General features: G+C 46.1%; 1 protein-coding gene across 3 annotated transcripts in view; it reads right to left on the bottom strand.

Annotated features, from left to right (window-relative positions):
* The window catches only part of CERS3 (ceramide synthase 3), a 64,784-nt gene extending 51,932 nt beyond the window's left edge, over positions 1–12,852 (bottom strand). Inside the window, exons 1-3 of one of the 3 annotated variants that reach the window (XM_016200425.2) lie at positions 12,725–12,852; positions 6,821–6,879; positions 6,627–6,728 (exon numbers count right to left, since the gene is read on the bottom strand). The gene's annotated coding sequence lies outside the window, so the exon portion shown is untranslated. The remainder of the gene's footprint in view (positions 1–6,626; positions 6,729–6,820; positions 6,880–12,724) is intronic. The other 2 variants (XM_016200432.2, XM_016200439.2) reach the window with 2 other exon arrangements.
* Positions 12,853–26,436: the final 13,584 nt, after the last annotated feature.

Below are 26,436 nucleotides of genomic sequence, written 5' to 3'. Positions count from 1 at the left end.
TTTTGGAATTAGATAATAAATTTTAGGAGTCACTAAAATGTTCAAGCCTACCTAGAAATACATGTAAAGTGGGACACACAAAAAAATTTTAACTATAGTTAATAAATAATACTTCAATGTTAGTTATAATAGTTTACTTAAATCTGAAATGTTTAAGTACATTTTGAAATGTTAACACTATGTAATAGATGAAGCTAAAAATTATGAAATTAATCAACATGGAAAGTATTTATGACATTCTAAAACTAAAATTCAAATTCAAAATTATATCTATAATATGATCACATGATGGTATGTGATCTCGCTATATTATACTATTTTATACACATACATATATATGTGTATGTATGTGTGAAAATAAAAACTACAGGGAAACATTAAAAACAACTGATATGCTAAAATGGTAAAATTCTGGGTGTTCTAAATTTTAAGTGATTCTTTCCCCATTACACACCCAGTTTCCCCTGACTGAAAGATGTTATTAAAGTGATTTATTTTACATCAATATGTTTTTCAAGAGGCTAATTTTTAAAAGTAAATGTCTCATATACAAAAGCTAATAGCTGATTTGAAGGAAGGCAAGTTTGTTACCTACATAAAACTTATCACAGCCTTTTATACATACACACAAGGCTAACCAGTAGAATCTTTGGTATTCTAACAGTTTCAAAGAAAATAAAAAAGATTCTCCCTTAGCCAATAGGAAGACGGGCTCTTGAGATCCACATATGAACTTTAGATTCTGCAGGTAATGAAGATAAGACAGAAATGCCATTTCAGGAGGCACGATTCACCAAAATGTAATTCCTCTGGGTGCCTCTTTGCCTTTTTGGAGACTCTGGCTTATTTCTGGCCTGGGCACTAGTTCATAGGGATAGCCAGAGCCCAGCTGAGGCCCAAGAGAGAGGTGACTGTGGAAGTTTACTTAGACTGATAACATGGATAGAAACTTGAAGAAAAACTGGTAGGACTGAGGTCAGAAGAACGTGAGGCAAAGCCAAGCATAGGTAAATCTTAGAAAAATGCAAATCCTAGGGTTCAAAGGAAAGAAGTCCAAGACCATGGGGAGGAAACCCATGAGAAAGCTACATAGAATTGATAATAATTCTTCTTTGAATTAATAATTTCAAAAGTGGAATTCCATCCCCACCGCTTTGGGTTTTTTTTTAAGTTAACTTTAGAAGTCTAAAATGTAAATTAATAGCTGGGTAACTAGGCAATGGTATTGCAATGAACAGAAATTTTAACCCAATTAGCATCACGTCAGCACTTCCTTTCCAATTGCTCTTAAATATTTTGCTCTTCTCCACCAAGTCATTCCATGCAAACTCTCCTCCCCTGCCTGGTGAGTCACACATCTGGCTTCACAAATTACTCTGTTATTAGTCTCAGTCACAAGTGAGTAATGTATGCAAAAGCAAGGGAGTTGGGAACCTCTCTGCCAGTGACTCACAGAGGAGCCCGAGGCGAGGCCCTGATTCTGTCTCAAGTTCTCCCATTTGAGAGACCAGAGGATTGGCTTCCTGTCTGCAAGACTGGCTCCTGTGCACCACTGGGCAACTCCTGAAGGTGCTGCAGGAAATTTCCTGTCATTTAGTCCCAGGTAAAAAGGATCAGTAAGACTACCCTACAAACTGCAAACCCATAGTTGATGAACAAAATTAAAAGGAAAAAAGAGCCCGGCTGGGTGTGGATCAGCGGTTGAACATCAACCTAGGATCCAGGAGATGGAGGTTCGATTCCCGGTCAGGGCACAGGCCTGGGTTGTGGGCTCAATCCCCAGTCAGGGGCCTGCAGGAGGCAGCTGATCAATAACTCTCTCATCATTGATGTTTCTCTCTCCCTCTCACTCTCCCTCTCCCTTCCTCTCTGAAATCAATAAAGATATATTTTAAAAAGGAAGAAAAAAAAATAAAACCAATGCAGTGCTTTACACACCACTCAGGTAGCTCACTGTCTTTCAAACAGCTGAAAGAACTGTGGCCCCGGAATCAGGAAGCCCAGGTTTCCAGGACAGCCCTGGAACTTAACAGCCAAGTGGTCTTGGGCAACTCAATTTCTCCGAATTTTCACTTGCTCATCTGCTGTTAATTCAACCTACTGCAAAGACCTGTTGTAGGTGTGTGAAACTACCTGAACGCAATGAAGGGCTGGTCAGTGTCAGATAGTAATATTATCTTATTACCTTAACCTTGTTGGGTGTGGGCAAGAATCCCATGTCAGGCTGACTTAAGTAATAAGATTAAATACTGAGTTTAGAAAGACTCCTCAAGAGAGAGTAATGGGACACCCTTCAGAGCTGCCTCCCCACAAGATCTCACATCGCTTGCTGCTGGTTTTATATCTTTCTCACAGTGAGGGAAGCCTACATAATCAGCACAAACTGTGCTGAGCAGAAAATTCAGAAACAAGTCCTGAAGAACTATTGCACAGTGTCCTCTAGCTTCTGCCTTTCCAACGATGAGACTCCCCTGAGGGGAGTACCCAGACAATCCCCCACAACACACTGAAACAGAATTACCAGGACAGAACACGTGGGAACCCAAGGGCTATTGGCTTATTAGAAATTAGGGTTTGGGATTCTGAATGCCCAATTCACCCCTTTCCAACTACATGACATCACAAAAGCAAGCAACTTCTTTTAAGAGTTGAACACCTCTTCAGTTAAATAGGTATAATAATTCCTATTTTTGAAAAGTCCAGGTCAGGATTAAATAACGTCATGTGTCGAAGTGCTTTATATAATGTCTGGAATATAGTTAATGCCCAATAAGCTGTGAGTCTCAGTACTGATGTCACTATTTACATTTCTGTCAATGGCACTGTGGACTCCAGGGGGCACGATGGCCAGCCACCCTTCACTGGTGTTGGTGAGGTAGCAACTTTTCTGAGGGACAAGTATTACTTGACAGGGTACCTCATCTCAGTGACAGCAGGATTTCTCACATGGTAGAACCCGTCTTGGGCAGTGTCACCACTGGAATCATTTTATGAGAGTGAGACCCACAGGAGGGTGTGTGGCCACATCTTGATCAAGAAGGAATTTGGAACATCCATGTCACTCACAGTTGAAAGGGGGTGACTTACTTTTAGGGAAGAACTTGGGGTTACTAAGGTACACTGATGAAGCAAGCCGCACATTGTAGTATTTTTAAATATATGCTTACGTAATGTTTAAGGGCAGGGCTTCCTGTGGTACAGCCTGCTGCCCCCGCAGAATGAAGCATCCCTTGGAAAAGTACGAGGTGACAAAGATGCTACTAATCAGATAGGGTGGGGTGCAGTGGACCTGAGAGCCTACAGTAGTGGGCAGGGAAGAGGTAAAGGTGGGCAGGAAAATCACCTCAATTACACGTTCTCAACGGCTTTCTTCTTTGGCTCTGAAATCATAAAGTTAGAACAATAAAAGGCCAGATTTCCCTCTGGCGAGAACTGCTAGCACTGAGCCAGGCACTTGCTGGAGTCGTGACTGTTTTCTCCCCTGAGCAAATAAAGACAGGTCATCTCCCTTCCTTGGCCAGGGCAGCTGCTCCCCATGTCCACTGACAATACCCTTACTATTTTTATTCACCAAGAGAAAACAACCGATAAAATCTCAAAACTGAAAAGAACTAGTCATTCCTGTCCAGCCTCTATCTAATGCAAAAAGCCCCTTAGAGGAAAAAAGAAGTCCAAGGCCAGGTTTTAAGCAGATGGGGGAGAGACAAAGACATAGAGAGACACAGGGTATCTAAAAAGTCTGGAACATAGAGAAAATGTTTCATTTATTCATGACACTTTTTTTGGATTAATGGTTAAATCTATGGTTTTAAATTTTGTGTGCAAAAGTGTCTGGAAGAAAAAATACCTCCTGAATATACTGTATGAAAATGTAACAAAAATAAAAATGTCCCTAGGCTTTTGGGCTTTCAAACATACGTCTTCCCAAAGCAGCATCCTTAAGTTTCTATCTAACATGTATTTATAGGATTTTCATTTCAGTCTCTCTAATGCGGATTAGCTGCTGTGAATCAGAGGAAACACTGTGCTCACTACAGCAAGGTCAGCGTCACATCTGGCACAGTCACCTCTCTTTTCCCCGGGGAGGAAGGTCGAACTGCACCACTGTGACTTTCCACTTACTCCTCTATTGATTCTGATTTGGGGTCTATAAAGTTCCTAAGCCTCCTTTCTAAAATTTCTTCTTCTTTATACCAAGACTTATTGGATATTTCTCAAATTTTTTCTGCCAAAAAATACAGTTGGCAGAAGTGCTCCTATGGATGACGAGTCCGAATGTTGTGAAGGGAACCATGTGTGAATGTAGAGAGGACAGCGATGGAACTGCCGCTGGGCTGACCACAGGGCAGAGCACCAGCTCCATGTGCTAAGTGAGGGGATTCGGATTCCTCTGTGTCACTCAGGTGAGTGGCATTTAGATAGAAATGTCTCAAGGTTGATCTAAAAGAAAGGAATGAGCTGAAAGAAAGTGAACAAAAGGATCGTATGATCTTAACTCCAAATATCCTAAATATAAGTATTGCCTAAAATAGACGTGAGAGAGACACCACTCTAAACCTATGTCAATTCTCTTCAACACGCCCAGAGGCCCCTATCTGAGCCTCAGTGGAGTCCTTTAGTGCCCCCGGGGGGGGGGGGGGAGGATGAATTACTTCTCTTCCCTGTGGAGTGAGGACGTTTCTCAGTAAAATTTCCCTTCTGCTAGTTTATGAGGTTGGGAACCTTATGAAATCTAAGCTGCTTCTACCTCTGCCACGCTGTTAGGTGGGCATTTGGGGAGTGTGGTGGAATTTACATAATCCACAGCAATTCTGAAAAGGCTCAGCCTCTGTCACTCTGTCATGAGACGACTGAGTAGCAGCACCTGTGTGCCAAGGGCACTAACCTTGCCCAGAAGCAGCCCACCCTTACCCCGGCCTTGTTTTAGAAGACCTTACTGTGGCCGCCCTCTGGCCACACCTCTCTCCCATGGGCTGAGGAGTCCATAGGCCCAAGGGGACATGCCCCCTTTGTAGACTTGCTAGGGGTACCTAGGACTCCAGAATTTCCTGCCCAAACAGCTCTGAGCCCATTTCCAAGGTCAGCATGGATGCTTCTCCAAGTCTGTCCTCCTAAAAGTGACAGCACAGTGCACTTGCTCTTAGGCCTAGGGATGGCCAAAAGGAGACTGTTGGAGAGGGGAAGAGAGGACCCACACTTGGACACATACACAGGGTGTCTGTACATAGGGGTACTGGGCTTGTAGCTGAGTAAGACAGGACTAAGTGGCGGGGAGGGAGAGGCTGACGGCCAGATGCGTCCATATGTATTCTTGCCCTGGGCCTCACCACAGTAGGTCTGCAACCCTAGAAGTCTCAGGAATTCTGGGAGCCAGGATCTGTTCAGTGTGTGCAGCCATGAGAGAGGCTGGCAGCACGACCAAGACAGAAATCCTCATGTAATTCCCAACTGTCCAGCTGAACCACTCCTTCCCAGAGAAAGTGGCTTCCTGGTCAACAAGAAGCAGTTCTCCACTCTGGCTTACCGATGCTTTGTAGTCCTCCTTACCACTTCACTATACTCTCACCTGACTAGAAAGTAGACAGGGGAAATACATTTGCAAAACTTTTGGTAAGAAGGTGCAGAAAATTATAGGCTAAAAGGGGGATAACTAGACATGCCTGGGTCATGAACCCCTTCTCAGTGCTCTGCTGGCCAGTAGGAATTGGTTACGTTGGAAGGGTGGAGACATGGGGCAAAGCCCTGCCGTTCATGTAAGCAAGACCCACTGGTACAGAAGAAAGTTTAAGAGCTGTGATTCAGATGACCGGTGGTACTGACATCTGGTTTTGCTGTTGAAAATTGAGAATAACAACACTACTTTTTCACAGACCATTACAAAAATAATGAGATGATTAAAATGATAACTAACAACTATAAATCAGATCACAATTTACAAAGTTTCTTTTGCAAGCATTAACTCATTGAATCCTCACAAAGATAGTGACTATAAATACCCTCAGGTAAATTTACAGGTAAACAATACAATTTAGAGGGATCAAGTAACTTGCTCAAACTGACACAGAGCCACACTCAAATGCAGGCACTGAGGGCAAAAATGCTACTTCTCTTTCTAAGACTTAATTTTGCTCCCCTCACATCAATATTTGTGAACATGCTTTGTGAATGGCTCCTCTCCACACATATGATCGTATTTGATCATCTGGGATGCTTTCGAAGAAATGTGATTTTGAAAGTTCTCTGACAGGTGAGAGACTGGAAGCTGGAGACCTACAGGACAGAACCAACCCTTCCTTCCAAACTGAGCGCAGGTGTTGGGGGACCGGAAGGAGAAAGGTGAGGGTGTGCCCAGAGCACAGATGGCAAATACCACCTAAGACTGCGAGGCTCTTCACCACCTGGTGAAGACTTTCATGAACTATCTCCCCTTTCGAAAGGAAAAGGCTAGGAATCTACAGTATTTCACAGGCAGTAAAATGGTACTTGCCTGGCCCAAGCACCACTGTTCCTCAGAACAGGAAAAACAGTACCATGTGATAAACTTTTGAGTTGCAGATGTAATTTTCCAAGATCACAATGAAGAAAACAAAACAGAGGTAAAATAAAATGTAAATAATGATAATTACCTTGAGAGTATATGATAGCTCACTACCAACAAACTCAGGTACAGTGTATATACATATATGTGTGCGTGTATATAAAGTGTCACGTTTCCTTTCACAACATCCCTGCAGAAGCAGAAAAGGGAAAAGTAATTAGTAGACTATACAATTATACCCACAGGTTTCCTTCTACCTAGAAAACTTTAAGTCAGACTTACAGACCAGTGGTAGAACTTGGTGCTGGTTGAATTGGGCCAACCAATCAGCTTTGTTTGACCTGCATAGTGTTTTAAAACAACTCGAGTAAACATTTAAAATTAAAAAATCATAGCCCTAGCTGGTTTTGCTCAGTGGTTAGAGCATCAGCCAGTGGGCTGAAGAGTCACATTTTAAAAAGTAAAAAGAAACAAATTAATTTTAATAATATATTTTATTTAACCCAATATATCTACAATATCATTTTAACATGTGATCAATATAAAAATTATTAAATTTTGAATTCTTTCTCTACAGTAAGTTTTCTAAATTTGCTGTGTGTTTTATACTTAAGAGCATGTCTCCACTGGACTACCAAATTTCATGGACTCAATAAACACAAGGAGCTAGCAGCTACCATATTGACAGTGCAGATCTATAAGTTATACTGTTTTACCTGTTACAGCCACGTTAACATTTAGAGCTATATAAGTTTTGAGGTTAAAATCAAGATTTATTGTTTTCCATATGACACTCAAATGTCCAACCTTTCCTTATAGTACTAATAGGGTCCAAATATGTGGAGATTTATTTCTGGAATCTCTAGTTCATTCTGTCAGTCTATTGTGCCTTTGGCTTTAGTAACTTTTTCAATTGATTTTAGAGAGAGCAAGGGAGTGAGAGAGAAAGAGAGAGGGGGAGAGAGAGAGACAAAGAGACAGAAAGAGAGAGAGATTTGTTGTTCCACTTATTGATGCATTCATTGGCTTGATTCTTGTATATGCCTGACTGGGGGGGGGGGGGGGCTGAAACCGCAACCTTGGCATATCGGACGATGCTCTAACCAACTGAGCCACCTGGCCAGGGCCTTGCTTTAGTATTTTTTTAAAGTTTGCTAATTGATTCTTATTTTCAGCCAGTATTGAAAACCACTATCAATGGATCACAAAATTAACTCATAGGTCATGACCAGAGATTTTCTAGAGTGGAATGGGATAGAAGAGAAAACATCAATATATATCAAGTATTATTTTGTGAAACTTTTTTTCAGTTAGTGCCTGTGTGTGTGTGTGTGTGTACGCGTGCGTATTGGAAGTTGGGATCTAAAAAGTATTTCTTGCCACTGGTGACAGTCAAAAAAAGTTTGAAAACCACGGTAATAGTATAATCAGTAAAACAATTACTTAGGAAAATTCAACTTGCATATTATTTTACAGCCATTATCTAGAAATGCTCTGAAGCTTTACTCTTCCACAGCTGGATGTGGACCAGAATTCACATAAAGCAGATCCTGCTGGAAACAAGTCAGGGAAAGCCGGTTACAGGGAATGCAACAGAAGGAGCTCATTAGGAGACCCTGCACCTTTGACCCCCAGTGGAATATGATGATGAGCCCATGATGTGAACATCACAACTAAAAATCGTTAATCTGCACAATTTGGGATTTGTTCAGCATCAGCATATTCTAAGTTTTTAAAGTTTAAATCAGATGTTAAACAAAAATCAAACTTGAGGGGAAGAAATTGAAGCAAATTTAGTTATTAAATGATATCAAGTAATCTTCATTATTGAGGAACATGTTCTCAGAATTTTTGTATGAATCTCAACATGATTACTTTATTGTTTAGCCTGAGTCAGGATCAATCCAACCAACAGGTATATGTTGACTATCCACTAAAATACATAGGTCTGGCAAAGGAGCAAAATAAAAGAAATGGACCTTGTTTTCGCATACAGTATCTACAGAATATAAATGGGTTAAGGTGTGTGACTTTTTCTAAGTATTTCATTTGGGAACATGGAGATAGTAAATGAAAATGATTTTAAACCTCTTAATGTAATATCTCTTCAAATAACCTAAACATACACTCTAGGTTGAATTCTATCATTTTCCCTTTAATGAGAAATGTATTTGGTGATCATTTTACAATATATACAACTATCTAATTATTATGCAACATCCGAAATGAATATAATGTTATAAGTCAATTATATCTTGATTAAAAGAAAACTATTTCCATTTCTCCCTTTCCAGTGCTGGTGACCACATGTCACGTGTTTCAGAGGACACAGCTGCAGGATGGAAGAAGACAGCACAATCTACGGCAGGAGAAGAAATAAACCTTCGCTGCACACACACAAAAGTAGGTATCTTTTGGTTCTGTTTTATACGGCGCATGTGCACATGAATGTGGGTGCTCGCGCCTGTGATGTGTGTGTGTGTGCGCCAATCCCAAGCAGAGGTATTTGGAAATTTTGGTGGATATCTTAGTTTCCTGGTATTTCCTGAAGATATAATTCAGGAAACAATAAAAGGAAACTTTCCATTGAATTAGAACTTCTGTAAACCAAACATCAGCTATGTGTTAGGCCTCCAGTCTGTTCAGTTTACTCTCCTTAAGAACGTAGCACAAACCCCCTCCATAAACTCTCCAGTAACCAAGTGGGAAAAAATAAAGAAGGAATGGTAATGAAAATGAACCAAAACCTTTTAGCTTTGTATTTGAGCAACATGTAAATACTTATAGTCTGAGAAATTTTAAATTCTCATACTTGGGAAAGATGAAATGTGTCTCAAAGTCAAATCTTTTTCTCACTAAGGCCATCATCTGTTTATTCATGGGTTTCTCAGACTTTAAGGTGAAATAATAATGAAATTTGGAAATAATTTTAGCTGTTTTAAAAGCACAGTGATTGCTGAAGTCTATTTACAATCAAACATCTGTCCACCATCAACAGAAAGCCAGTGGAGAATTTTGGCTGTCACAGTGTTGTACAAGGTCAAAGATTCTGAATCTCTTCATTCACTTGCCATTTGAGGTTTTATACCTAAGCCCTAATTAATTTTAATTGGGACTTTAGCTTAGTTTATGTTTTCATCATTTAAAATCCCTGCTAGCCCTAGTCAGTTTGTTTCAGTGGTTAGAGCGTCAACCTGTGGACTGAAGGGTCCCAGGTTCTATTTTGACTAAGGGCATGTACCTCGGTTACAGGCTTGACCCCCAGCCCTAATCAGGGAGAGAGTGGAAGGCAAGTGTCTCACACTGATGTTTCTCTCTCTCTGTCTCTCCCCCTTCCATTCTCTCTGAAAAGCAATGGAAAAAATATCCTCCAGGGAGGATTTAAAAAAAAAATTCCTGCTACCAGACACAATCTTAAAGCAATATGTATAGTATGACCCATAAAATGATGATGTTGATTGTTGCATAGGGCTTGGGAAAATAAGTCCTGCTACTTTGGAGTGTCTTTCATGGTGCCAATTGTTTGGTCTGTCTAGGGCTGACACAAAGATTTCTTCAATCATTCTGGGTCCACCAAGTAAATGAAACAACAAATTTGGGCTGTGTGCCCGAGCCTGTTTGGCTCGGTGGTTGAAGCATTGGCCTGTGGACTGAAGGGGCCCAGGTTTGATTCCGACTGAGGGCACGTGTCTTGGTTGCAGGCTCGATCCTGTGTGCGAAAGGCAACCAATCGATGCGTCTCTCTCACACCGATCTTTCTCTCTCTCATTCTCTCTCTCTCTCTCTCTCCCCCTTCCACTCTCTGAAAAGCAATGGAAAAAATATTCTTGGGTGAGGATTTAGAAAAAAAAACTGGGGTTGTGTAAGACCAATAAGATCAGTGTAGGTGTTCCCAGGAAAAGGAAGACACACTGTACTTGCTCCCAGCAGGAGCTTCCCTGGGCTCCTCCCCCATCTCTCCGTGAGGATCTGTACTTCACCAGGAGTCAAAGTTAGGGACAGGCTGTCAACACACTGCTCTTGATGCCAACTGGCCTACTTGATAAGCTTGACTCCAGGCTTTTAGCCAGTTAATAAGTCAATCATATGTGTCTCAAATCCATCTTTTTAAAGGTGTATTATCTCCAGTTAAATCTTTGTACTGTATCCCTAAAGTCACATTGAGGACGCCTTGGAACACCCAAGGCTGCTGTGTAGATGGGCTGCCTGCTGGGGCCCAAGGTAAATAAATGGTTGCCACGCTACACTCTCTATTCCACGAGGTCTTAGAGCCAGACCCTCCTCTCATGTGTACCCTGCTGGCAACCCTTCTGCTATGACTTTGGGGACCCAGGAAAACTCAGATGACGTGTGTGTGTGTACACTGACTTATGACTCTGCAATAATTAGCATAAGAAGCTGACTTTTGAAGAAGAAGCATCTGATGTTTTTGCTTTTGTGCCCCATTTTTCTCCGCTTTGGGGACTCTTAGCATAGGATGTTCACTACCCTGATGCAGAGGCTGTATCAAAGTGGGCTCCGCTTCCCCATGAAGGATCTCAATAATCACAAGTGATTTTCAAAGAAAGTTAGTCACACTCTGATATAATAAAGCATCAACACATGAATAGAGAAGTGAATGCTGATGGAGAGTGTGCCGCTTCTCAGTCATTCAGGAGGTGCTTTGCATGCCTTGTCTTTCTGTTCCTTATAACAAACAACCCTGTGTGAGAGACCTTATCATAATCACCCTATAGATAAGGTGTGAAGAATTTCACAGACTTGCCTAGGTCACAGAATTAGTAAGCAGGAAGCAGGGATTCAAATCTAGATCTTTCTGCCTTTCTAGCCCATGTTCTGTCCAGCACACCATGCCTTCACCTGAACAGTACAAGCAGGTTATAGACTTACTTTTTGGTCTTTTGCCATGAGATACCAAGTTAGCATATTATTATGGCCTCCTTCACAGGATGAGGCCTCTGTGAAGGGCCGATGGAATGGGTTAGGAATGTGGAAGGCTCCAGTCATATGGATCTCTGGGTGCAGAAAAGCAGCAGAGTTCTGGCTTCCTCCCTTCCCTGCTATGCCTCGATAAATCTCACTCAGCCCAAACTTCCTCATCTGAAAACTGCATGAGTTTTATCTCATTGAATTAAATAGAAAAATGCATATATGCACAGCAATAACTCAATAAATGTAGATTAATGCTAACCCAGAATTATCTTCAAACTTATGTAAATTAATCTGATTGCTTTTAGGAAAGGAATATTTTTAATAGGAAGAGTCTACAATTATTATCTGTATGAACATATGCCTCTTTTCCCTTTAAAGAATTTGCTCCTTTGGCCAGGAATTCTACTGATGAAATTTTAAATGGAAACCTCGCTTTAAAAAAAAAAGGCATGTGGGGGGAGAGGAATGAAAAGGTGCTGTATGAAGTCTGAGCCCTCACTTGTGGTAGAGAAGGCACTTGAATATTATGGATTAATGAATAAATTAATATCCACCATCTGGTGAATCCCAAAGGTTTCTTTTTGTTGCTCTGTGTAAGGATGTTTAGGAAATAACATTGCTTAAAAAACATCCTTGCTAAACGTGTTCTTGGGATAGAAAAAATAAAGTTTTGTTTTGTTTCTCTCCACAAGGCTGGCAGTTTGAGAGCTAATCAGCTAATATCTTCTAGAGAAGGCACTGAAATTATTCCCTCAAGACAGAGCAGCTTAGAAAAGTTTACCACTGTGAGGTGAACGAAGAACCCTGCCTTGTTCCAAACTGAAGACGTTCTGGAATAGTCAGAAATGGCCTGTGCCACGCCACCTGGAAATCTGTGCTCATGGTTTCATTTCACTGAAAGTCAAGGCTTTCCTAACAAACCAAGCTGTGCTGGCTGGGCATCAGCTTCACGGGATTTCACTCTCCGGACAATTCTCCCTTCCCTTCGATGGATCAGTTTAAACTCTCCGAACAGCCAGTGACACAGGTCAGAAGTAGAAGCTTGGATGCCACACTACTAAGACAATCTAAAGTAAAACTCGCAGAGCAAAGTGATTCAAATCCCTCTTTTCTGTCTCTCTCCCAGAATATAAGGCCAAAATGAGCATTCTGATCCCCCTTCTTTTTCTCTCTCAAACACACAAAACACACAGTCAAGGGCACCTTGGTTTGAAAGCTCTCAAATAGTAACTAACATCAACGAAATGGTCCTACCTTTCTGAAACTTCAGTCCACAAAAGGTGCCCCCAGCCTGAGCAGTTGGAGCCGGACTGCCAGCGTTGCAGCCAGGTTCCTTCTCATCAGGGAGCAGCGCTCCTCATCTCTGCGTGAGCGCTGAAATTCTTTCAGAGACCCACCCTCCAAAGTTGCAAGTCAAGATTTCTGACTGAGGGCGATCAGTGACGTGAGGCAAAGCTACTGGATGGCACCTTCAGGTTCTTCCTGATGGGATGTCCTTTCCTGTTTCACCACTGGGAGAGGAGAATACTGGAATTCAGTCAGACACGGAATTACAATTAATTGCCCCATCGTTGTTGCGTCTCGGGGCACACAGATATTAGGCAACTACTGAACAGGATGGTCTTGCTGTCTGCATTGAAAGGAAGGGGTTATGTGGTGGAGAGAAACCTGAAACACTGTTGACAACGTGCTATCACTGGGCTGGTAGGACAGCCATAGTACTCTCAAGAAGTCTGTGAGTACTGGCAGGGCTTTGTGTTAACTAAACCACCGTTGCCACCCCCCACCCCCACCCCGCCACGAAGGTCATGCACAGAAGTGTGCCTCTTTCCTAGCCATTGAAGCTTTTTTGAACCACATAACCAAAAAAAAAAATAAAACAGCCTGTCCATCTTTCCTTTTTAGAAGAGCCAGATGTAATTCTCTTTTTTTCTGTTTGTGCCAGGTTCAAAGAAACATCATCACAGACAATGAAAGACAAACCTATAAGCAGCAGGATATAAATGTGCTATCTGCTCGAGGTACTTCAATTTCAAAGGCAAGCGTGCCTATATTTTATAATGTTTATTTAAGATGGTGCAACTTTTGGGGCCGTTTTCACTTTCTCTCTCCTGAAGATGAAACGACTTCAGGTGCCCTGGGAGAAAGAGAGCTTCAACAAGTTGGTTCCTGTACCCCTGGTAAACCAAGCCTGGCCTCCCAGGAGGCAGGCAGCACCGCCCACTCCAAGCCGGATTCAGAGCTCTTCTCATTGGCTGGCTTAACTGCTGAAAGACACCTTTCTTCTTCTGTCAGCTAATAGATGACAGCAAATTAAAACTTGACCAGAGGCAGAGAAGGGGAAACGCCAGGTTCAAATTCTTTGAAACTCCAGTTTCTCAAATTTCGCTAATGAATTTAGTTCAAAGAAGGATTGTTAAAGGCTCTTCACTCAACACTTGTTCACTCGATTCTTCCTAGTCTGTTTTTGCTCTCCGCAGACTTTCTTTTTTCTCTTAAGCAGTGTATAAATTTTAAAACTCATCTGGCAGGACGGCTAAACTTGCAGTCACTAGTGTGGTGGGTTGTGGTGCAGACCCTCATCATATCGTACCAGGAGACTGCAGAATTGCCTGGTCTTTCTGACCCCAGGCTGTCCATTTCTAGTCCATTCTCCTCCAACTGCACCTAAGTTACCTTCCTAATTCAACGTTTTCCCTTTATCATGTCTTTCTCCCCTGCTGACGGAGCTCTACCAGCACCTTTTCCCTATAGAGTTCCCTAGCATGGGAGGCAGCCTGGTTGCAACCCAAGCTTCCAGAATCTCCTTTTGCCCCATCCCACTACCTTCCAGGCAAAACAGACAGACAGCTCCCGTGCCCTTCCACCGGCGGCTCTCTGCCTTCCCTGCTGATGGAAGCCTGACTGCCCTGCCATGTTCCTCAGCTCTCAGCCCTCCCTGTTCTGTGTTTACACCTACATTACAACACTTACTCCATATTCTAACTTAACTGGTTTTGTATCTGCTTCCCCACTACACTGGGAATCCTTCTGGGACATGCCTTAGGCATCTTTCTATCCCTGGAGCTTAACATAGTGCCTCGCTGTCCAACACCTGTCAAACATTTAGCACCCTCAGTCGTTCAATGTTTGAGAGGTATTGGACATGCAGCACTCACTTTCACTCCAGGGATATCTGGGGAAGAGAAGACCGCTGAACTCTATTCTGGATTCCCTGTCTCAGAATTAAGCAAGCCAAAAGAGTAATTGTAGAACCATGTTTTTTTGTTTTAGCCATTTGTATAATTAAATACATGTCATTTACCGATGAAATGGAATGTTCAAATCCAGTATGAAGTATTTGTACATAGCTCAATATGTCCTCTATCATCAAATGCAGATTGCCATCAGCTGTATTTCCTGAATCAGTGTCAGGGTGCAGCTCCTCCCCATTCTTCAGGGACAGATGTAAAACTTAACCTGTTGGACACCCGATGCAGCAGGGACAACAGCTAGAGAAATGAAAGTGGGGGATTCTGAAGGCTTGCTAGCTGTGGCTTGGGGGAGCTGTCTCAGTCCGGGAAGGCAGAACCTGGTAGTTTCAACATCTATGCTCCCTTTATCCAACACTGGGCTTGCAACTAAGTAAATTAAATACTCCATGTGCTTTGAATGGATTTCTATGAGATCAGCACTTACATAGGTAGGAAGAAATAGAAGGTAAAAGGGAGAGGAGTGAATAAATATGTGAGTTGTCAATACTGTGTTATGTGTGACAAGGTAATGAGGAAACAAAACGCCCCTTATCCATCCAGCCAGCATTCATTTGGCAGGTCTTACATAAGGCGTTTGAAATACAAAGATGGGCACAGTGTTTCTAACCTCATGGAGATTACGGTCTATCTTTTCCTTCCTGCTCCTGTTCTCCTTCCTGTCCCATACCCTACATGCCACCTTCCAACAAAGAACTGGGAGAGCTACTCGGCTAACCCAACAATGGGTACCCCTCTCCATGATATCAGCCAACTAAGACTCATTCCCATGAACAAGACACTCACCCCTCTGCCTCTTATTGGCAAAAGACATGGTTACTCCAGAGGGCTTGAGGTTGAGAGTGAGCACATGAGGGATTGTGGCTGTTGGACAGGCTTGGTCACTCTTTGGTTATTTCCACACCCTCTTAAAGTAGAGCTCTAAACCAAAGGCATTTCCCCCATCAGTTGCTTTTCATGGATGCCACTGAAGCATCCATGGTGGCCAGAAAATCTCGGTGCAACTAAAAGTGGTATTGAGACCCCAATCCTTGGGGGGCTGCTTTCCTTTCTGGTCTCTGAGGTCAGGCTGTCCTCCTGCCTGCCAGGTTACCAGGTAATCTTAAAACACAGCCCTTGCCCTAGTGGGTTTGGCTCAGTGGTTAGAAAGTCAGCCCAGGACTGAAGGATCTTGGGTTCAATTCTGGTCAAGGGTACATACCTCGGTTGCAGGCTTGATCCCGGGCCCTGGTCAGGGCATGTGTGGGAGGAAACCAATTGATGTTTCTCTCTCTCTCTCCCTTTCTGTCCCTCTCTTTCTCTCTTCCTCCTCCCCCCTGCCTCCCTCCTGTTCTCTCTGAAAAGCAATGGAAAAAATATCCTTGAGGATTAAAAAACAAAAAAACACACAAATAAACAAAAAAAACAACACAGTCCTTATCAAATTACTTCCTTGCTCCAAAATTTAGGGCTCCTTTATGCTGGTTATATTAAATATAAACGTCTATGACTATTTCCTAAACTCTCCTCCAAAATGTGATCCCCACCCAGCCTATCCCACTTTACTCTCCAATGTACCCCAATACCAATCTCCTCTTGGGCTCAGCCAGTGGCTATGCCCCCTCTGACCTTTATGCATGTGCCACCCGTGGTATCTCCTTACCCCTGCTCCACCTAGCTTTGCTTCTCAGAGCAACCTAAATCAACCTTTCTCTTCCCTGAGTCTTTATGCTTATTACCCAGATCACACCATTACCACCATTTTACAGGCAGCCCCATTCTTTAATAGTAAAGTACGAAATGCTTCTGTAATACAACTTGATCAGCTGTGTATATGTGCACAGATTCACATAAAAGTGTGTGCCCTGTCTGCACTAGGCTGTTAACACCCACGAATCCAGATCTCACCCCAGAAACACGACCAGGTTCACAGGAGACCCTCAATAAGTATTAGGTAAGGATATGATAACAATCTTTCCCTGTATGTTTTAAGCTGTAGGTACCTTCTGCAGCTGCTCTTCCTCCTTCCATGGGATGTTCATTCCTTTACCACTTATTTACCAAGCACCTCCATGTGCCTGAAAGCAGAGACATCACAGTGAACAAGGCAGCTGTGGTCCCTGCTTTCTCGGTAGGTAGGGTCTTGAGTTTTGGCTGTGGCTGGAAAGCCAGGCCCGCTCTCTGACCGTGGACAGCCATTCGCTCTTGCTCTGTGGGAGTCTACCAGCCGCCAAGCGAACTGCACAGCAAGTGTGGGGACCAGCACTCGGGGAGACACTAAGGGGACAGGAGCAACATGCCAGGTGCAAAGCTGTTTATAAAGTGTCCCTCCCTGGCTTCTACTAAGATCGCAAATGAGGAAAAATACTTTCTTTTTTTTTTAACCTCTTTTACATTAGGCTGGTTTTGAATTAAAAGTTGAGACGTCACAACTTGTTTCACTGCTGGGCGCTGCTTGAAAGTGTTCTATAAGACGGAATAGTTTCCATCCACTTATCTCTGTTCCAAGTCATAACTTCTCTGAAATAAGCCTGCCAAATATTAGTTTATCTTAAAAGAAACCAGGTATAAAAATTAAGTGTTACTAAAAACTAATAATATGAATCACTGAACATTTACATGAATAACTTAAAATGTTCATTCATTCGTTCATTCATTCATTCATTCATTCATTCATTCATTCATTCATTCATTGTTTATGGAGTTCTTATCACAGCAGTTAGGACCCAGCAAGCATGGTTAAGGTAAAGTTTGCCTGTCTGTCTGCAAGGCCCATCTGCAACACAGACCTGTAGCCGTTTACGACGCAACGTCTGGCCGTAGACACCGGAGAATAAACTGCGCACTGACACATGGCCTCCAACAGCTACAGCCCAAACTCTTAGCGATTTAAACCCTTAAAATAAAAGCCAGCCAACCACTCGACAAGTAAACACAAACACACAATATGAAAACAACTCCTGCGATGAGCACGGCTGGCTTCGGCTTCAGCGAATGCCCTTGACCTGGGGCCGAGGCTGCGAGGGTGGCGCCCAGCAGCTCAGTGCGCAGGCGCTGTGGCGCAGGCGCCCGGCGCAGGGGCCCGGCCTCCGCAGACGGTAACATAGTAACCAGGACAGGCCCGCAAGCAGGTCCGGCTTCGCAGACGGTAACGTAGTAACCAGGACAGGCCCGCAAGCAGGTCCGGCTTCCGCAGACGGTAACGTAGTAACCAGGACAGGCCCGCAAGCAGGCCCGCTCCCGCAGACTACGGTAACATAGTAACCAGGACCGGCCCGCAAGCAGGCCCGCTCCCGCAGACGGTAACATAGTAACCAGGACAGGCCCGCAAGCAGGTCCGGCTTCCGCAGACGGTAACGTAGTAACCAGGACCGGCCCGCAAGCAGGCCCGCTCCCGCAGACGGTAACGTAGTAACCAGGACCGGCCCGCAAGCAGGCCCGCTCCCGCAGACGGTAACGTAGTAACCAGGACTGGCCCGCAAGCAGGTCCGGCTTCCTCAGACGGTAACGTAGTAACCGGGACCGGCCCGCAAGCAGGCCCGCTCCCGCAGACGGTAACGTAGTAACCAGGACCGGCCCGCAAGCTCTCGGCCTGCTGCACGCTGTTCCCGGGTCTCAGCCGGGACCGTGTAACGCGAAGTTCCGCACAGCCCCCCTGCCCCCCCCCGCAGCAATAGCAGCCGCCATGGCCTACGAATCGCGCGTCTTTTTACGGCGACCACAACGGCCGCCATCAGAGCGACACAGCTCCCGGTCGCAGCGACTCCACGCGCCCACCCCTCACGCGTGGGCGGCCGCCCGCACGGGCCCCGACGGGTCAGACGCCCACACAGTCGCCGCGGAGCGTCACGTCAAAGCAAACACAAAGCGTGCACCTGATGAGGGCAGAAGCACCTCGGGACCCCTCCGCGGGGTCAGCCCCGCAGCCAGCGGTGACCGACCCACCGCGGCCACCGCGAGGGTTCCTCCCGCCTCCGGGACACACTCGCCCTGAGCCGTACCCGTTAACGTGGCTTTTCCGACGTAACCCGCAGTGCGGATGTTCCGCATCGCAACTACACCCACGAACACATGGAACTAAGGCCGCAGTGTCCCAAAGCAATACCTGTCCACGCGACTCTACATGTCACCGTTCCAGCCTCACGGAGACCGAAACGCGCGGGGCCGGACCCACTGAGCCGTTCACGGGCCAGCGCCGAGGCCGGAGGGCACCCGCGGGTCAGCCTCGCGCCGCCTGCTACTTAGTTTCTTTTTTTTTTTTTCTTTCTCCTTCCAGTTGATTTAAAGACATCTTACGATGGGATTCAAACATAGGAGCGAGCGTCAGATATCAGAGGGTGACTCAGGCCTCCAGACAACGGCGACGAGAGGAGCGCGGGGGCCCGTCGCGCCTTGGGGGACCCCGTACCGACGCCCCGACCCTGGGTCTGAGCCACACCGGGTCCCTGATGAAGTGCCCGACTTTAGAGTAAATAAAGGGAGGTTCTTCGTGTTTAAAGCCCTGGCGTGGGGATAGTAACTTTCGCTGAGAAAAACAAAGCCCATTCAGGGAGCCGCCCCGGCCCCGCGGGGACAGAGGCCGCAGCCCAGGCCCTCATTCCGCCCCCCAGGCTGCAGGGCTCCCCCCCACCCTCCTCAGCGCCCGGCGGAAACCCGCCCGAGCGGGGCTCCTGTCAGGGGCGGGTGGAGCCAACCCGGCCATTCACAGACCCGCGGGGCCGAGGGAAACCCTGGGCCCTGCCCCGCGCCTCATGGACGGTGCGAGGCCCACTGCGCACGGCTCCGCCCCGCTCACCGCCTCGGCCGGAGGGGACGGCGCTGAGGGGACAGGGACCGGAACTGCCCGGGAGGGGACAGGGACCGGACTCGGCCTGTGAGGGGACGGGGGCTGAGGGAACAGGGACCGGAACTGCCCGTGAGGGGACAGGGGGCCCGGACTCGGCCTGTGAGGGGACGGCGCTGAGGGGACAGGGACCCCAACTGCCCGGGAGGGGACAGGGACCGGACTCGGCCTGTGAGGGGACGGGGGCTGAGGGAACAGGGACCGGAACTGCCCGTGAGGGGACAGGGGGCCCGGACTCGGCCTGTGAGGGGACAGGGACCCCAACTGCCCGGGAGGGGACAGGGACCGGACTCGGCCTGTGAGGGGACGGGGCTGAGGGGACAGGGACCGGAACTGCCCGGGAGGGGACGGGGCTGAGGGGACAGGGACCGGAACTGCCCGGGAGGGGACAGGGGGCCCGGACTCGGCCTGTGAGGGGACGGGGGCTGAGGGAACAGGGACCGGAACTGCCCGTGAGGGGACAGGGGGCCCGGACTCGGCCTGTGAGGGGACGGCGCTGAGGGGACAGGGACCCCAACTGCCCGGGAGGGGACAGGGACCGGACTCGGCCTGTGAGGGGACGGGGGCTGAGGGGACAGGGACCGGAACTGCCCGTGAGGGGACAGGGGGCCCGGACTCGGCCTGTGAGGGGACAGGGACCCGAACTGCCCGGGAGGGGACAGGGACCGGACTCGGCCTGTGAGGGGACGGGGGCTGAGGGGACAGGGAGCGGAACTGCCCGTGAGGGGACAGGGCCCAGACTCGGCCCGTGAGGGGACAGGGGATGAGGGGACAGGGACCGGACTCGGCCTGTGAGGGGACGGGGGCTGAGGGGACAGGGAGCGGAACTGCCCGTGAGGGGACAGGGCCCAGACTCGGCCCGTGAGGGGACAGGGGATGAGGGGACAGGGACCCGGACTCGGCCTGTGAGGAGACAAGGGCCCGAACTCGGGTTGTCGCGGGGACAGGGGCCCGGCACCGCCCTATGAGGGGACAGGGACCCGCGAGGGGACAGGGCCTAGAACACGACCTGCACTCGGGACTCCAGACAGGGCTGCCTCCGCCTCCGGGTCGAGGGTCCTGAGGGTCGCGGGTGCCGAGGGAGCCGAGGCGCAGGCCCGGCAGCAGCGAGGCGGCCGCGCGGTGCATGCCGGGAGGTGCCGGCGCGGGGTGGGGCCCGGCGGCGCCCACAGGCCGCACCCCGCGGGCAGCAGCTGCCGCGTCCCGGCCGGTCGGGCGCCGGGGCCACGCTTCTCAGAACCAGCGCGCGGACAGTAAACCTGTGACCGTCATTTACAGGGGAGGCGGCTCCGGAGCCCCGGGGCCCCGCGTTCAAACCGGACCCTTCCATGCAGCGCCCTGGGGATGCGCGACCTCAGGCTCTTTCACAGCCTTTCAAAGCCCGTTTCCTCCCGGAGCCGGGGACAGTCATCCCGCTCGCAGGGAGCCCGTGGGAATGACTGAGATAATCTCTAGAAGGTATGGAGCATAATACCTGGCCTAAAAAAATAATAAAAATTAAAAATCAGCACTCGGAAAAGGCTATTTTTAATGTTTGAGCGCGCAACATTTTTAGAGGATGTTCTTAATAACAAGCAACTTAATCACTACGTCTCGGTGAGGTCTCCGTGGGTTACAAAGAGAAGGGCGCTGAGCTCAGGATGGTGTGAAACCCAGGCGCAGGGACACCTGCGGGCGGAGCCGCGCGGGGAAGCGACGGGCAGCAGCGCCGCGGATAACCCGCAGGCAGGAGAGGAAAGCCTGACAGTGCCCCAGGACGCGCGGAGGGAGGCGCAGGGATGAGAGTGCGGGGCGGGACTCAGTCTACACGATTTAAAACAAGAAGCGTGGCCACTGTGGTCGAATGGCAAGAGCAGGAAAGCAGCACCTGGGCGGGTGCGTCAGGGCCCATCCTGCTCCTGGCAGGGATTCTCCGTCGGATCGCAGGGCGTTCCGTGAGCTTCAAGGACCGGGAATTATTCGGGACACATAGCCGTCGGAAAATCACAGTGAACCTGAAAATAATCGAATGAGGGTGGTCTGCGCTTTATTCTCTGGAACAGCGGAAGGGTAAGAAAACAGTGGAACAAAACTGCAACAGTTTAAGGAAAGTTATAACATCAGAACTATTCCCAGACTTGGGACTGGCTCAATAAAAGGAATGGCAACCAAAGGACACACTCTGATTGGAAACAGAGTTAAAACTAAGTAATGAATGCAATGGTGATAATACAATGGGCTATAAAGAATAAAAGTAAAATCTGGCGAAGATATACAATGTACAAAGTTATTGGGAGTAACAATTTGGTTGATGAATTCAGATGAGATTAACATCGGAGGGGGCATGAAAGTGAAAGTGGACCAGATTCTGCACATGATGGCTTCCATCCTGGCTTTGGAAACCAGGAAAAGGAATTTTCCAACATTTTTTTTGAAAGCATAGAAAGGTACTGACTTGTATAGGTAAAAAAAAAGCAGGTATTTTCCAAGTAACTACCCAACACAAATACAAATAACAAACTACCCATCTGTAACCCAAGAGAAAACAAAGGAAATAACAAGAAAGAATAAACTATAAAATGACAAATAAGTATTACCAAAAAACAAACATTAATAAGGTTATAACTGTATGTACTATATGTCAATAAAAATGAGTAAGTTTTTGATTTTTAAAAAGGGGAAACTTTCAATTGTGTATAATATAAAATCCAATTATTTATTATCTGCTGCTTATACAGGATCACACCAAAGAAATCATTCCAAAAGGTTTGGATTAAAAGTCACATAACGTGGTTGGGGAACCTCAAGCCCTGGTCATGGATGGTTCCAATGTACTTTTCTTTAGATACCACAGTGGTTTTTTTCCCAACAGCTTGTTTACAACAGGCAGGATGGACAATACAGACTGTGTAAGAATTCCAGCATCATCTGTTCTACATATCACTATTGCAAATGGCATGCTGCTGTGTTTGTAAGTCCAGCCGCCCACGGCGGGTATGTCACCACTGACCTGCCACAATTGGAATGACACATCTGCCTGAAGACCGGCCTCTGCCATCCTCCACAACAGACTATTAAGGAACTAAATAAGCAGTACTGTTAATTTACTTTTTACAGTGCTGTTAAAAGAAATGCTTCAGATAGGATTCCAATGGCTTCTCTCTCCATGCCAATCTAGGAAGCGCAGCACGCTGTCCAAGATCCATTTCCAGATCCCCAGCTGAGGATGCGCTGACATGCTTTCTGACCCGTACAGACCTTCCAGAGAATCAGGTTATCTGTGGTTATTCCTAAAGGTTACTCTGATTCCACACTTAGTTTGTAATAAAACTCACCCATATAGTGGGAAAGTTATTGGCAATTAATTTTATTTTCCTGTTCACCACTCATCTTCCCTTCCATGTAATCATCAAATCATTCATTCTGCATATTAAAAGTGACATACAATTAAGAGAGCATATGCCACATCCAAGCAAAGAACGGTAAGTGACGTCAAAAGTGATTTTTCTCTTTATCGTGGGGAGGGGGAAAAAGCAAAATCAGAAAAAAAAATTTTTTTTTTTAAATTGACAGGAAAACTGACAGTCAAAATTCCAACTCTATTTTAAGATATTTTAAACTGCATTTAGAGAGGGAGAAACACTGATGTGAGAGAGAAACATCAACTGGTTGCCTCCCACACAAACCTGCAACCTAGGTATGTGCGCTGACTGGGAATCGAACCCATGACCACCTGGTGCATGGGACACACACACGTATCTTTATCCAACCACTGAACCACACTGGCCAGGACAAAAAAAACAATTCTATTTTACACTAGCAGGCTATACTACAGTTTTAGGTTTTATAGAAAGGAGCAAACACAAACAAAAATACCCAGAAATTTAGACAACGGAATATACACTCGTCTCAGCCAATGAAAAAAGTTTAGCTGCGGGAAACCTCCCCATCCTTATGATAACTGAGCGATTTAAAAAACACAGTCATAAGCGATCATGAATGTGTTGAGGTGTGTTCACTTTATGGGACTCAACGGACAAACATGTCCGAAGAAGACACTTAACACACACACATACACACACACACACTGGCATGAGGACACAGGTAATCCCAAATACCACTCCTAGAAAACACCTCTAATGTAAACTCTTGTCTCAAACCAGATGGAAACACCTGAACCTTTCTCACTGAATAGGAAATCATACTCTGATCACATTTTATTTCCCAGTTCTAAATTATCAGAGAACTGTGCTTCCTTTGGAAACAAAGAAAAGCCCCCAAAAGGAAAAATGCATGCAATGCTGAGTAGACACACACCCGTATTCTATCCAGTGTAGTAACTGTGCTACGGTCTAGTCAGACTACTTAGTAAAGCTCAATGTCAATGGCAAATTGAGAAGGAAGATCACTGTATCTTAAATAATATACTAGTGAGCTTTGTAATTAGAAGGGAGCGCATGGTGTTAACTGTAAAGGCTTCGACAGCTTTGCTCAGCTCCATCTTCCTTAGAATGACCAGAAAAAATTAGAATTGGTTTGTTAGGCTGACCTACAATAACAGAAAAGGCATTTTTATCGACCACAATTTTCAAGAAAGGTATTCTATCTAACAAAGCGACACAATTTTATACATTGTCATGAGCGAGGCGACCAATTCAAGTTCAGTATTTAGGTCAAGTTTCCAAACACCTGGGCAGCTCAGGCCTGTTGACTGCTGCCCAAGTGGGGCGTGTAAGGCGCAGTGGGCCCCGTGTGCTTGGAGAAGGGGTGGGAGGCGCAGGAGGACAGGCCAGAGCCCGAGTGAGGCCTGGTGTCAGGAACGCTGCCTTTGGTGACAGGGTGCAGATTGTTGCTGACTGTGATGGTGTGGTTTTTTCAGCCTTTCTATCATTTCAAAGGTGCCACACAAAAATTCCCAGTATTCAGGTGGTACAGGGAACACAAATAAATTGAAAACCACTGTCCTTTTGTGGCTCCCACGCGCACTTGGGTCCAACTAAAATTGCCCTCAGATGTCACCCACTGCCTCCTAATGGTCAAAGCGCCCAGGGGCTTCTTTCCAGACATACCAAACTCCACACACACTTTCCTTCTCAAAGCCCTACCTCCTACCTACCGAACCTCTCTGCTTCCTGCCAGCATTTCTTGTTTTCCTACCAGTGTAATTTCTTTCATGTCCCTTCTCCTCTTGGGGCCTTTCCCCCTCCTCTCTCTAGTCCCAGGGCCACCATACCGCCCCCCACGATTTTCTATCACTCCTAGGTTTTGCTGTAACGCTGCCCTAACTTTCAACATAGGATTCCTGTCTCTCTGCTGGATGTCAGCATGTCCTGATGACAGTGCCTGAGGTTACTCAGGTGAAAGCTGAATTCGTTTTCTTCCTCGTCAGACTTTCTGCCTGTTTCCTTACACAGCAGCGGCCATGAAAGTGAAAACATGACTCAAAGAGGATCCTCTCCCTCTTTTAAAAAATGCAGGGTGTTTTGTTTTTCCCCCTCTCAGTTATATGTTTAAAGACTCAGTCTTTCCGTTCTGGAAATTTTCTTAAATTTCTTTAGTACTTTCTCTCCTGCATTTTCTCTTTTCTCTCGTTGTGAAACTTCTACTATTCAGTTACTGAACCTTGTGGACTGGTCCCCAAGTTTTCTTATCATTTCTCTCTCTTCTGTTCCAATTTCTTTGTCCTGTTGCTATACTTTCTAGATTCCCTCAACTTAATTTCACTCCATTTCTATTGACCGTTTAGTTTCTGTTATCGTATTATCCACTTATGAGGTTTCTTTTCCGCACAGAATGTTCTTTTATGTAACTTTTATAACCAGCGATCTCTGATTGTATTAACAGATTAACCTCCTTGCTTAATCTCTCATTTGTTTTGGCTGGTAAAATGTTAGAGACTTTCCCCAAACGCCTGATGATCCCCAGTTGCTCACTCCTGTGTAAGAGCTGGGCACGTAAAATGCCAATTAGAATTAGAAGCTCTATGCACAGGGGTGAGGTCTGCCACTCTGGGTTTCACAGTGTGGAGATTTAACCCCATATTTAGTGTGCTAGGCCTGTCCTTGGCTGTGCCTGGTGCCCCCCGGTCCAAACCCCACTGAGGGCTTCCTTGGGCAGCTAAGTCAGTCCCTGGATGACTCATTGCTCTTCATTTTGGCCCCTTTGCTCACCATAGTGGGTCTCTGGAGGGAGAGCCTGGTACAGGCATTCGGCCAGAGGGCCCTACACCTCTCTTCCATTCCCAGTGCCCCTGACTCCAGTGGGATTTCTGCGGGACCCTAACCTTCCTACTTGTCTACTTGGCCAATCTGCAGGGTGGAGCAAGAATAGGTTTACAATTGTTCATATGGAAAACAATATATAAATACATAATCATACAAGAATAAACTGTTTTGCATACTCACAACTACTTTTGCCCCACCCTATTTTTTTGAAATGTTTTTATTGATATATACATGTATATTTTTTTAGAGGGAGAGGCTGAAATAAACATCGATGTGAGAAACATCAATTGGCTGCCTCCTACATGCCCTCTACTGGGGATCAAGCCCGAAATCTGGGCATGTGCCCCAGCCGGGAATGTAACCAGTGACTGCTTGGTGCCTAGGATGACACCCAACCAACTGAGCCGCACCGGCCGGGCTGCCCCACCCTGTATTACTACTGAAGTCACTTCAACACAAAACCAGTCATTTACTCAAAAACCTCATTGGCTCTCCACAGCCCACAGAACAGTCAAAACTCCTCACATAATACCCAAGGCCTTGGGTGATGACCCCAATACACCTTTTCTAGTATGACCTCTCATACCACCCGCCACACACACCCAAAGCTGCCGTAATTTCAGTTTTAATAGTGCATCACCCTCTGTCTTGAGGACAATCAATTACGGAGAGGGGGCTGGAACCTGACTA

This window comes from Miniopterus natalensis, chromosome 22 (genome assembly GCF_054644295.1).
Source record: "Miniopterus natalensis isolate mMinNat1 chromosome 22, mMinNat1.hap1, whole genome shotgun sequence".
Taxonomy (NCBI): domain Eukaryota; kingdom Metazoa; phylum Chordata; class Mammalia; order Chiroptera; family Miniopteridae; genus Miniopterus; species Miniopterus natalensis.
This window is presented reverse-complemented; position numbering and strand designations above follow the sequence as displayed.